Raw genomic sequence first — 13,851 nt, 5'->3', positions numbered from 1 at the left:
GAGGTTTCTGGAGACAGGAGTGGTGCTCAGATCTGGTGCTCAGATCCTAACTGCCCCAAAAGTTGCCCTCCAATTCTTACTTCCTTTACTTTTTATGTAGTTTTCTTGTCCAACTCCCATCTTTCACCACTCTCCACTCTTTTGCTAAGCCACATGTAGCAAGCAATGTCAAAAAATGTCACAGGAAAAAAGCCAGCAAAGGTGCTCCCTCCACAGCCATATGTGATCTTCACTTTGAAAAGTCTTACAAAACATGCTGAGTAAAATACTTCCTCAGGCTAAAAACTTGGACACCCCATCTCCCCTGGACGCACTGGTACCTTGCTTGGAGAAGGAGCTGGAATCACCTCCTGCCCCTCTCTTTACCCAGCAGACAACAGGATGAAAATTTCTGGCCGGTCTCTCATGCCACACGTGACCAGGCAAAGCCAATCTTGTTATTGCTAGCATGCAAACTTTGCTGTCACTGCTTGCTACAAAAAAGCTTTAGTTGGGCATGAATGAAAGGCAATGACTAAAACATTGTATGAAATTGATTTAATAAGGTTCAATGATTGAAACAGGAAAGATTTTCCTTGACAAATTGTTACAGGCCAGATTCAGCCTTCTGTGACCAGCTCTGCTGTCAGCCTAATTGAAATGTGTGCAATAAAGGGGCAACAGCTTTTGCTCTCAATTAACTCGGAAGAAAAGTAGAAATCTTTTCAATCCTTCTGAATTACCAGCCCTTCTTTCATCTGTTTGGGTTGTTGTTTTATTTTTTTTTCCTCTGTGTATTAATACAGCTATTAAGAATATTTGGGGATACCATAATTCACAACCATAATTTAGGACCATGTATTAAATTGTTTTAAAAGACAGAATTAGAGAACAGGAGCAAAATGGTATTTTATTTTGAAGAAGGAGGTAGCAATCTGCTACAAATACCACTTATAAGGGCTGCATGTAGTCCCAGCTCATTCTGTCACAGACTTCTGGCTGCAGATTGATTTGGATGTATAGAGTGTTTCCTAGATTTTGGTTACAGATATAAAAACTCCAATTCTTCCACTCTTGATTGTACTGACCAGCACATCCTTTGGAATTACTCCTTAAGGCTTAACTAAACTTTGTTTGTGGGGAAAAACAACACCTCCTGGTAAACGAGTGCTTGAATCCGGATACAACAAAATTTGGGGCCAACCACACCTTGTGTGTTTCATCTGAGCCAAAGCCACACTCCCAGGTGTGTCTGGACATGCTGCTGAGCCCTGTTTGCCTTGAAAGCAGCAACGTGTGTGTTGTCACCCAGATGGGGATCCCAACATCCTGAGCAAGCAGGAGGCATTATCTGGGCTCCAGGGAGGAGCAGCCACTGAAGCTGCAGGCAACTTGATGTGAGAATCTCCTTCTCAGGAAAATATCCTTATTAATAAAACAGTAGGAAATGCAGAAAAGCAGACTGATCTCAGAGTAAAATGTTTCTTTGGAAGTTCCCTGAGGAGTCAGTAGCAGCTTGTTATGGAACTAACAAGGCTTTTACTGCTGCAGCCATGTGAATGAGAAATATTTCAGTGTTAGGAGCAGCTAATAGAGGCACAAAACAGGAAAGCTGGGCAAGCAGAACCAGTGCCTTGAATAACAAAACTCACAGTGACTGAAAACCTCCTGAAAGGTTCTGAGTATGAAACAATCCATGACCTAATTAGGTGTCACTGTTGCTGAAAAACAGAGGAAGGAACAGAAAGAAACCAGGGGGAAGATTAAAGTGAGAGAGACAGAGAGTCCTTAATACTCAGGAGATGAGTCCAAGCTGGAGCTGACCAAGCCTGACGCTTTATTTAACACACACAAACACTCCATGAGGGAGGAGGGAGGCACAGATGAAAGGAGACTTGCTCCATGCTCACGGAAAGTCTCCTCATGGAGCACATTTTATACACTGAGATGAATGAGGGAAACTGACAGGAAACACCACAATATGTTGGGATCTGGAATTAACTAATATCCATGCTGATTTCTGCTACAAAAACAGCACATTTTTCTCCAAGGGGAAAAAATGGGTTAGGAATCCCTAAGCAGCCTTGTAGGGAACAGGTATTACAGTGAACTGGGCCACAGCATGATATGCATGTGATCTATTCTGCATCTTTCCCACGATAATTCCCCATCAGCCATGGCAGGAGCACAGTTCAGAGGCAAACTGGCACCTCTGAGCCTGACAGAGGACAGTTCACGTGCACAGGTTACTTGGGTGACACAAAGGAGTTCTCTGCAGGAACAGCTCAGCAATGCCAAAGCTACACTAAACCCTTGAGGCCATCACACGAGGCTGCAGGGGAGTAATCAGAAATATCCATATGGATACTGCTGTGGAGGGCATTGCCTTTTCCAAGGCAGGAGGGAATCCCAAACCATCTAATCAACAGAGACTACACCCAAGGAGTTCACCACACACCACCCCAACCACCATCTGCCCAAGGGAGCACAGGACACACCTCTCACTCAGCAGGGCTGTCAGATTCTTTCTGAAAACATGACAGGCCAGACTCTTAATTAGGGTGCACAGTCCCAGTGTTGACTTCAGTGAGCTCTGCTGGTTTAAATGACAAGGTTCTGGTATCTCCCATGTGATACTGGAAGTGGAGGACAGAGGACCAGCCAAATCCTTGTCACCTCTCAGCCCGAGAGGTCCCTGGCTCTGTCACAGCTGGCTTCCCACAGACACTGCTGTGAGCAGCTCAGGGCCAAGGAGAGCTGATGAGGTGCAGCAGCCTCATCTGGCTGCCAGTCAAGTATGACAGCCTGCACTTGAACTACACACTCATTCCAGCAGGGAACCAAAGCTACAGGGATTTGGCCTGAGCATCAGATGTGTGAAGCCTTTGAACTAAGTTCCTTTAAACTCACAGTCTCCCCACAGAAAGCATTTGTACAACTGCCTGATCAAAAAGCATCGATAAATCGAGTCGTGACTTCCCTTCCACTCACTGCAGTGCCCCCTATTCCCAAAGGATCAGGTCTGAGTCCCTCACTCACTGTACTCTGTGACTAATCTGCTTCGTCCCCACACCAGGAGCTGCTGCTGTTGTGGGGTGGTGGCACAGAGGGTCCCTGTCCCTGGCTGAAGGACAAGCAGACACACTCAGCTCCCTGGCAGCAGCCTGAGTTACCACCCAGCACTGATGGAAGTTGTGTTCCTCAGGATCAGGCAGCTGAGCTGTTGCAGAACTGCACGTGAGGAGCTGTGCCACTGCCCTGGCCTTTCCCTAGAGCAATACAGGTACCACTGCAGGGAGCTGCGTGGTGCTGTGAGTCCCACAGCTCTACCCTGACATGTACCTCACAGGAACGTGCTTCTTCCCAGGATGTGCCACTGTCTGTGCACAGCTGTGCCCCAAAACGCTTCAAGCAGGAGAGCAGACACGCCTGCAGCCGCTGCTGTTTGCATCAAAGGCACAGGGAGAGGTTGCCATGAGCACCGAGGCAGCCAGTCATGCCCACCCACGCCAGTGCAGCCCACGCAGGGACATCACATGCCGGGGAGAAAGGCTCTGTGTGGGCTCGCTCTCAGTGCTCAGGGAGAGCAGCTCCTTCCCCGAGGCCACACTGAGGCTGTGACAGAGGCTAGAGATGGATGCAGACACCCCTATCCTAAACCAGCCATACACCACAATCATATCTTCTCCTCTGACTTGGGATAAATCTCCAGGGGTTTTCCACAATCAATTTTGCTCCACTAAAACCAAACACAAACACTTCAGAAAGCAGAAAAGCTTGGTGAGAATAAAACCTCACAGCACATTCCAGTTCTGCTTAAGAAAATAGACACCTTAGAAAACAGGGAACAGCTTAGCTCAGTTTTTCTCTTCAAGCCTGCTTCATCACAGTGCCCAGGGAGTGGGAATGGCTCTGCAGGGCTCCTGTTGCATCAGCCGTGCAGGGGGAGACAGCAGAGCCAGGGGCTGTCCCTGCTCTGCTGTAGGTACCACTGCACACACAATGCCACCGGCTCACCCTGAAAAGAACAGGCTGACAAAGGGGGAAGCTTTCCCAAGGGGGATTTGCTTTCCCAGTCTCTAAGGTTTTCTAAGCCTCCTTCAGTCCCATACCACTCAGTGAATGGCTGGTTAAAGCAGCTCCACACTAATTGAAAGCAGGCTGCTGTATATTTTAACTGCGCGTTTTAGCCTGATTTTTATCCCTGAACTACAGCACGCTTAACAAAGATGACTTCAGAGGGGAAAAAAACACTCCTTAATTTAAAATTATACTTACTGAGAGTGACTGTGAGAGTCTCTACGGGAACTGCAGTGTCTCTAAAGCCCGTCTCGGCAGCAGCAAAGTTTTCTCTTGCCTTGCACGAGCGGGATGCGAAGCCAGAGCCGGGACACGCTGTGTCCGCGCTGCTGCGGGCTCTCCGCTGTGTATCGTTGCCAAGACACCCGGGGCAGACTCCAAAGCTTCCACATCTCGCCCTGGCCAAGGCATTCCTAATCAAATGCTCCTTTCAGCACGGCCACGGGCATCACACAGGGCTGGGAACAGCATTGTTGTCTTTGATTCAGGTAAATATAAACTTCCATTAAGAGCTCTCATCAGTTTGAAATAATGCTTATTAGCGAAACATTTTCTATCTGGAATTGTAACCGATGTTAAAAACTATGTAAATTTAAAAAAAAAAAATAAACTTTCTGCCTCACCCCCCCTGCTTTGAGCTGCTCCAAGATCTCAGAAACAATGGCAGGATTGAAGTCTGCCCCCAGGTTTGATGCTAAAATCTGCAGTGGAATCAGCTATTTCTGAACAACTGTAAAAATCTGCCCTGCCAAAATGTCATGATCTGCAGGTAAATGATTCTTGATGGAAGCACGGAATCCATAACATCAACTACTGAAGCCACACACAATTAAACTTTCGCATTATGGCAATAGGTCCCGGACACTCAGTTCTCATGGTGCCAAGGTTTTTCTCAAAGATATCACAGTCCAAAATACAAGATGTGTGAAGTTTCAGAGCAACAAATAGTCAGATAAGAGAAAGACAGAAGTCTCAAGTGCAGCAGAAGCCAAAATTGTCTATTTGAAAAAATTACAACCTCTCTGCTACCTCTCAAATCAGTATTGCATGTGGTCTGTAATATTCAGACTATTACAGGGGTATTTTGGGCTCTCATCTTTTTGAATTTGTTTGTCCCTTCATAACGTGTTAATTGTGTTAATGGCTATTCCGTCTTAGTGGTGGCTAAGATGGAAAAGGTTCACAGAGCTCATGGAAGCCTGTGCGAAACCAGAAGAGGTGAACAGACATTTAAAAATCCCATTTTCCAGTGTTACAGCTGATCCTAAATGCACTCCAGCTTCCTTGTTCAACATTAATAAGTGTTTCTACAGGTAAGTTGACTACAATAAGAATGTTTACATTATGGAAGTCAGATCAAAGCATTTTAAAACTATCAGTATGATGGATCTGACATGTTTTTTTCCCTTTTTTCCCTACTGCTTACAAACAGGTCTGAAAATTACTTCTTGAGTTAGGGGAGGCAACATTTTTCAGTATCTTTCAAATTTTAATGGTATAGAAAACATACCACCTGCCCTTTTCTATAATTCAATAATAAACTATACCAACTACCAAAATTCAGATTTCTGCAACAATGGAAATTTTTGAATGCTGAATTTTGCTGATGGGGGTTGCTCAAAGTGGAAAGGATCAAACATTCCCAATAATTAAGTTTGCAGGGAGGATATACTTTAATCCTCTTCTTTCCTCCTACAGGTACCATTATGGGTGAGTAACTTAAAATGAACTCCTCGTACAAGGCCACGTGTAGGATGGCCGGAGTAAAGCAGTTAAAGGTGCCCTCCCCGAAGGGCCTCAGCTCCTGACTTCAAATAACAGGGTGGTAAAGGAGAGTGGGAAGCAAAAGGAGACAATGAGGTCAAAAAAGTATCACAGGAAGGTAACTCTGGTTTTGCACCTGAGTTTTGACACTTCACTGTACTCCCAGACACATTCTGGAAGAAGAATGAACTGCTCTTCTGCCAGCTCCTGGCACTGCATTTACGCTGAGCCCTGGAGTGCTCTGCCTCCAACCAGTTTCATCACTCAGCCCAAAAGAGATTAAGCGTGAATAGTTCTGCCAAAAGGATGATCATCTGTTAATGGAACTAGTTCTGGGCACCGCAGGGAGCGAGGCACCTGAGACAGCTCATGCTCTTTACACACAGATGCTGAAGGCACAGGCAAGGCTCTGTTTCTAGGTCAAACCACTGCACAGTTGGGGCTGGTGTCGGTAAAATTTAGGAATACAGAACCAAGGGTTCAGGGCAGAGAGTGAAGATTGTTTTCCAGCAGAGTTAGGATGTCCTGGGATATGAACTGAGAGGGAAAGGCTCCACACATCACAGCAAAGACTGGCAAATGTTAGACTTAAATAAACCAAGCATGTTTAAAAATGTATCTCTCCCATTCACAATTTCCATGAATTTTTCAGAAGATCTAAGAAGGTCTAATTCTGAAAAGGTAAATTAACTCCTTATCTGTTCGCACTTAAAGCTTTTTAAAAAGCAGGCCTGAAGTCTGGAATAAATTCAGCAGGCAGCAATGTCTTGACCTTACACAGGAATATTTGCTTAATAAAACTATGGCTTTATCAGGCTGTTTCCTTCTGTTTCCTTTCTGGTGGGTAATGGAAGGTACACCCACCACTTCACTTTGACGTGTGTAACCCAGAAAAGCCTCAGCTCGCTGTAAAAACGCCAAGTGATACGTTTCTTTGTTAGAAGATGCCTCGGGGCTCTTGTCGCATTCTTCTAAACACGTCAGGAAAAGCGAAATGCATTGTTAACAGCTAGTAGAAAAGCACTACACATTAGTCATTCTTCTCCTGAATGGAAAAGAACAATTTCTCATGAAATATCGTTCCCATTATATTCCTAGATTGCTTTGCTGGGTAGCTGCCCTGTCTTTCACAAGCCTTAGGCTGAAAATAGGGATTCTGAAAGAGAAATTTTGATACTCCTGAAAAGAATTAAAGGAAAATGTGAAAGTTCTCGCTAGAAGAATTGTGTAAAGACTGGTGCCAATCAGTTTCTTGAAGTGTTCTTAAAGATGAAACAAATAAAAATCAAGTCAAAATGAAAAACGGAAGCCTCTACTCTTGAAAGACATCAAAATGAGAAACACTGAAATTCACAAATAATTTCCTTTTCCCCAAGCCAAAATGTTGTCAAAATCAGCATTTTATGGACATTTCAATTCTGAGAGGAAACAGCTTTACCACTGAATTTGGCACAGCCAGCATCTCAGAAATGCCAAGGCAAGAAGAGAAGCTGCAAGGCCCAGCGAGAAGCAGCAGAGCCAGCGGGTGCCGTGTCCGTGTGCCCAGGGCTCCCCGGCCCTGGGCCAGCCTGTTATGAATAAAAAGTTGTCTATTTTGTTTTAGGTTGCAGAGTTAAAAACAAGTCAGACCAGTTGCTGTTAAGTTAGTTTCATTGTTAAGAGTTCTTCTTCAATTACCTGTTAATGGTTGGTGATTAAGCATTGTCCCCCTGATGCTTGCCAGGGAGGGACACCGGGACAGACCCTGCAGGTACCAGGAGAATGGGAGTGGTATCAGAGCTGGTATGCAGATGAGAAATGCATTGCGCCCCGAATTTTGCAGTTTTCCAGGAAAACCCCTAAGAATTACGAACCAACATAGAACTAAGTGACGTCTAAGGATGGGAACGTAGTCCAGTACCTGCTTGGACCCTTTTTGCTTCTCACCCTAACCTAAAAAGATGTTGATTAAAGAGACGACCCGGGGCGTTAGACCAAAAAGCAGGAATCTGCTAATCTCCCGTGAGGACGGAATCCCCAGCTCTGCCTGCAGACCAGGACAAAGCTGCATCACCCTCCTCCTCCTCCTCCGTGCCACGCCTGGGAGCAGCGGCGGCGTGGGCACAACCTGTTGATTTCTCCCCACCTGAGCTGATTCTTCTTAATAAAGGCATTAAAAAGGAGAAAGATCTCCTGCCTATTTATTTCAGTTCTGGCACCTGCAAACTGCCTGGAGGAGAGAGAAATTCTGTGGACTGGCTGTTGTAACAAAGCCTGATTCCACTTGCTGGAGTTCCAGTTCTTTAGGATCAAAATCTGGGGGGAAAAAATAAAAATCCCAGCCCTTGGGAGACTTAACCAAAACCTGCACCAGTAAGAAAGAGACTGAGTCCCAGCATAAAAGAAGGCAGACCCAGGGCAAGGTGTGAGCTCCCTCCAAGAGTGCATGTTGGAAGTTGCAGTTTTTCATAGGAAGACTTTATTTGTTTCCAGCTTGCATGATTGCTTCTGAAAGCATGGCTTCCTCCTTTCAGGATTTTCCTGCAGAACATTTTGCGAGTTGCTCTCCAGATGATTCACATTTAGTCCCGGAGACTATTTTTAGCTGCTTTTATTTCAGCACACGTTCTTGGAGAGCCCCTGCTATTTATGTGGTCGACATTTCCCTCCTCTTGGCTCCTCTGGGGAGAAGCTCCACGAGGCAGTTTTTGGGAGCACAGCCTGCACATCATTCCTCCCTTTGTGTGTTCCACACAGCAGAGCTGCAGCACTCCTGAGGTTGGCAGCAGCAGTTTTTATCACCATGAAGACAGATAATGGAAAGCAAATAAGCCAAGGAAAATCAAACACACTCCAGCTCCTCAGAATGTTTGCAAGGCCATTCTCAGGCTGGTTTGGGCAAAGGTCTGATGATCTGGACACTGAGGGCGTAATCATGCAGCAAACACAGAGGCAGTAGCGTACAACTGAGCAATAAAAACCATGAGAAAATTGCTGCAATATGTCTGGGGTAAACCTGACACCAGGACATGAAGTCACCTCTTTGTTAGGGTCACAGAGCTTGGAAAAAATGGGAGATATTAAATTATCAGTGGGTCCACAGCCAACATCAAGTTAAGTGTACATATGCTGTTCCAGTTGGACACTGATGTCTCAGGGATTAGTTTTATAGTGTTGACACAGATATTATGGGATCTGGCTAGCAACAACCCAAATCATACACACCTAAATAATGTTTCTAGCCAAAGAAGCAGCTCTGCAAGTGGGAAACTGCCTTGTATCAGCTGTCACTGATTTCTTTCACATATGGGAATAGTGCTGAAGTATGAAATCATTTTTGCACTGGTCAAGTCCCATGGATGAAGTTCTGTCTTGCTTTAATGAAACCCATAAAAAAGGCTATTTTTATGACACACAAAAGATTAATATTGTAAAGATTCTGTTGTTCTTCCAAGTGTGGTTAAAATTTTTGAATTGGTCTAAATTTTTGGCTGAATAGAATTTGGATTCATGCATGCACACACACAGTTAGGACACATCACAAACATTGGGGAAACCCAACTAAACCAGAAGGGAATGAGCTGGAGGCAGAGGCGAAAAGCAATTTCAAGGTACACATGTTAAGCAGTTTTAATTTTTATCTTTACTGTCTTCCCTGGTTTATAAGTAAATCTTTACCATGGAGACATCCAGCACACTCTAATATACAACCCCATCTTTTAAGAGCATCCTCTATACTGATCCCCAAAGTATGGCTCAAGCTCATTATTTTATAATCTGCTAGGTTAGGAAGAGCTCCTGGGAGCCAACATATGGATGCACTGTGAGCACATTACCAGCAGCTCCATTGCACTGAGCAGTGGAGCTGGGCACACTCTTTCCTTGTGGCCAATATGGTAATAATTAGGGCTGCTCTGTGGTTCAGTAGACTAAAAGATTTGACAGACCCAATTTATCCCAGGAGTAATTCAAAGAAGATGGAGGAGTTACACCAGGAGTCATGGCCCACTGTGCTCTTCTCCTTGAAACCCCTGCTTGAAAATATGAGTTATTTGCACAATGAAATCAGGGCTACTAAACAGTAATTAGACAGCTACATGGGAAAGAATTACCTGATGATTAATTAGTATGCTGTCAGATATGATTATCCTGGATCTAGGGAATACAGCACATTTGTTCTTTGCTCCTTACAAGATGACAATGGCTACATAAAGCACTTCTACCCTAAATCCCTGAATGAACAGCACAAGAGCACAGGCACTAGCACTCAATACCCAGGGTTTTAATGAAGGTAGGAATATGCAGGACAGACTGACACAGCTCTGTCCTGTCATGGTAGGTCAAAACAGATAAGAAAACAGCTTCACAAAGGCACCTGCACCATACCTCAAATACACTCAGTGCACCACTCCTGACATCAAGTGTGCAGCCTTACAGCAGGAGAGAAGCAATTTCTGACCACCTCTGTTTGGCCATGTAGGCATCAGGCTTCAACACCATCAGCTCCAAATTTTAGCATTGCAAATTTTTTTCAGCCTTGTAAATTTTAAAGATGCCTCTAGGGACTGGAGGATAAACAGCACATTCACCTGTGGCTCCTGAGACACCAGGGAAAGGCAGGAAGGCTGATGTGTAGGGAGAAGCAACATTTCCAAAACTGGCTGCTTCTAGCAAAACACAGCCTGACCTAATCAACTGAACATGCCTTTTGTACAAGGGTGCAGCAAACTTATAATGCCACCCTTGTGCAGTTCTGTAAAGTAGATTTGACACCTACCAATCTCCCTAGACGAGGACTTCATAAACTACTGCAGGTAAGCAAGACAGGCATGTGCCTTCAGCACCATCCCAAGCTTTGATCCTTTGCCTGGCTGAGGCAAAGGAGCCCTGCTTTGCTCTGCCTTTAATTTGGGCAGGCTCTGCAGACAGAGGAACAAGGAAAAGCACTCTGGAAAATTATTAGCCTTTGAGATTCAGTATCAAATTCCACCTACATGCACAGAAGTACTGCTATTATAGATGCTCAGATAGAAAAGCTGGCCCAGCAGACAGGGCACCAGCTGAGACCCAGGTTCTCACTCCATCATGGACATCTTCTGTGACCTCAGTGGTATGCAGGAACCTGGCTTATCTAGAAACCAAACTGACTCTGCCACCAACCTGGCCCTTATCCCTGAACAGCTCAATTTATCTTCAGACTTGGATGAATAACAATTTTCTAGCTCCCAGAGAAGCTGCAACAGGAATTCATTAGAGCCTGTGAAGCACTTTGATAGTATAATAATGGAATAAGTATTGTAAATAGTTTTTATGCTAATTCCTTCATCTACATAACTCTGGCCTCAGCCTCCAGGAATTTAACTGATATATGGGATGTGGAATAAATCTCTCTGAAGTTACAAGCCTCTCTACCAAGCTTGCAGATCATTTCCACATCTCTCCACCCATGCAGGGCCACCCCACAGTTGTCCCTGCTGGATAAGGGAAAGCAGCTTCTGTGGGATGACAATGAGTGATAGCCCCAGTGCACTGGGAATTGTGCTGCTTCCCTCTGCTTTGGCACCAGCCTTCAGGGCAAACAAGAAGGATGGCAAGCCCTTTAAAATCCCCTAATGACTGAGGCCATGCCCACCCAGCTCTCTGGGATGGAGGTGTGTGGGCAGCTTTTCCTGGCTGGTCCATTGCTCCAGCTGGGGTCTTCCCACTGCTCTAAGTAAATGTCATTAGCACTTCTCACATTCCAACCCTCCTGCTGGGGCAGCTCCTGCCAAATTCCTAATTCCAGATAAACCAAAGCACACAGGTGCTTCAGAACCAGCCCCTTCAGAAGCATCAGGAATAAAGTCCCTGTGCTGGTGACACAAGGCCCCCCAGGCACCACCTCCCTGGGAGCCCTCAGCAATGCCACCAGGGTGCTGAGCACACTGTGCTGAGCTTGGCCTCTGCCTCACCCCTTAGCTAGACAGCTCCCAATTAACAACCTTGTGTGGGCCCAACCAGCTCCAGACAATATTTTCAAATGTGACCACTGTGAAAGGAAAAAAAAAAATAGGTCAAGGGGATTATGCAGGGTGACTAATGATTGCTGCATGCTGGGCTGAGATGTGAAGTCTGGCTGTGTTTTCAAAGGTGCATAATAACATGTCCTGGTCTGACCCGTGGTGCTGTTGACACTTTTTCTGAGTTGATGCCTCCTCACAAATCCCCATTAGGCTGGAAGCTTGAACACCCACCATGAATGATGGCAGTTGAGTGGAAGGACTATCAAACTTTGCAGAACTCCCATTTAAGTTTCACTTAATTTCTTAAAAGCCAGGCAGCAGAGGCAATTATTTAACTGTCAAGCCCTTTTGGAGTTGTTTGTTGAGGGATGTTCTCTGGCTTGGGGCAGGAAATGGTAATTCAATGGCAGTTCTTTGGAGTTGGACAAGAGATAAGAGGAGGGGGCTACTCTGCTCAGTAGAGCTGGCAGCTACAGTCAGGTGAATATGCCCTGCCAGCCAGCCTGCCATCCAGCCAGCCAGAACTTACAGTTTATACTTATTTTACTGATAGGGAGAACAGCATGGTATATGGAGGGCATGGTTCTGCTGCCCTTCTCAAAAATCATGGGAAGTTTGTAGCAATAGGAAAATGAATTCAGCTGTTTTCTCACCTGGTCCTGTGTTTAGCATTAGAGTCCCTCAAAATACACCTTTCATTAACAGGGAAGATAGAATTCATTTTTCTGGGCTGACAAATATTCATTAGCCAAATATCTGTATCAACTTCTCTATCCTGGTCACAGAAATACTCCTCTTTCTAGCTACAGAAATTGGAAGAAAAAAGAACTCGGCTATAGCTCAGCCAAATCCACAGTTCCCCACAGGAACTCTGGGGCAACAAGTGCTGCAGCAGCCTGAGAGAAGGACAGAAAGCAGCCTTTTGTTTCTATTATGGCCCCTTCACAGGCATTAAGACTATAAATATCAGCAGAGCGAAGTTTCCTCGACAAACACAGACATACCAGGAAAAACATAACCTCTGGTTCAGCTTCACTGTGAGCAGGAACTGGGAGACATTTGGTGTCAGCAGCAAGGCCTTCACAGGGGCTGTTGGCAGCCTGGCAGGAGCAGGGTGTGATGATGCCAGACTGGGTGCTGCTGGGCTGAGCCTGGAGCAGGGAACAGCAGGTGCAGATCTGCTCTAGGAGGCAAGACACCTTCAATTCCTACAACATTTATTTCAGGGTGCCTCAGGGAAAACTCCCAGCTTCAGCAGAAATGTACAGCTGCCCAATAAAGCTCACGAGTGTGGGCAAGGCTGTGACAATATTAGCACCAGACCTTTCAGACTGATTGGAGCCTTTTGGGTGATATTTGCATTTATACAAAGCATGAGGAAGGGCAGCACCTAGGTACATCCCCTAGCTGCCTTTAGATTAGATCAGTTTTAATTCCCAGGTGATTCTACACTGGCCAAAGGACAGAAATTCCTTGCTGTAGCAAGAGCAGAGCTCTGAGACTTAACAGGAATGGCCCAGGCAAGGCCCTTCAGTGGGGTCCCACTGAGGCATTGCTAAGCCCAGCCTTGCAGAAGGCTTGAGCTCCTCACTCCTGAGGTACAGTACAGAATGCAACAGAGGATCCACTTCTGCCCCATTGTTAGATCTCTGCAATCACAGGCTGAGAAGAATAATTTTGTACAAATCCCCTGATTTAAATCAACCCCGAAGTGACTTTTTAAAGAAAAGCCTGCTGGAGCTAACAGTCTGATTGTTCCATAAATCAATTTCTTTCCCAAGTGTAAAATTTCCATTTGCTCATTCCGTGTCTTTCATCCTAATTAAATAGTGATGTGAAGTAATCAGCAGTATTGTCAGTGGCCTGGTGCTGCACAGATACTTCTGAATATACAATATTAGAGGGAAATGAAGCTAATGAAGAAGATTCCCACCCAGCACCTGCACCATGACCTACAGTGCAGACTGGAAACATCCACTGAAAACCAAGACACCCATGGCTGTGGGGTGAGTCCAGCCAGTGCCCCCTGTTCTGTAAAGAACAGGTC

At 45.4% G+C, this 13,851-nt stretch overlaps 1 protein-coding gene across 5 annotated transcripts in view; it reads right to left on the bottom strand.

Annotated features, from left to right (window-relative positions):
* The window catches only part of RAB11FIP4 (RAB11 family interacting protein 4), a 112,670-nt gene that overhangs the window by 41,027 nt on the left and 57,792 nt on the right, over positions 1-13,851 (bottom strand). Inside the window, exon 1 of one of the 5 annotated variants that reach the window (XM_039716427.1) lies at positions 4,258-4,586. The exons of the other annotated variants lie outside the window; for them this stretch is intronic. The gene's annotated coding sequence lies outside the window, so the exon portion shown is untranslated. Of the gene's footprint in view, positions 1-4,257; positions 4,587-13,851 lie in introns of those variants that run through there. 5 annotated transcript variants of the gene reach the window in all.

The sequence above is a fragment of the Passer montanus genome, unplaced genomic scaffold (genome assembly GCF_014805655.1).
Source record: "Passer montanus isolate IOZ18808 unplaced genomic scaffold, ASM1480565v1 scaffold35, whole genome shotgun sequence".
NCBI lineage: Eukaryota > Metazoa > Chordata > Aves > Passeriformes > Passeridae > Passer > Passer montanus.
The sequence above is the reverse complement of the archived record's forward strand: the minus strand, read 5'-3'. Positions and strand labels throughout refer to the sequence as shown.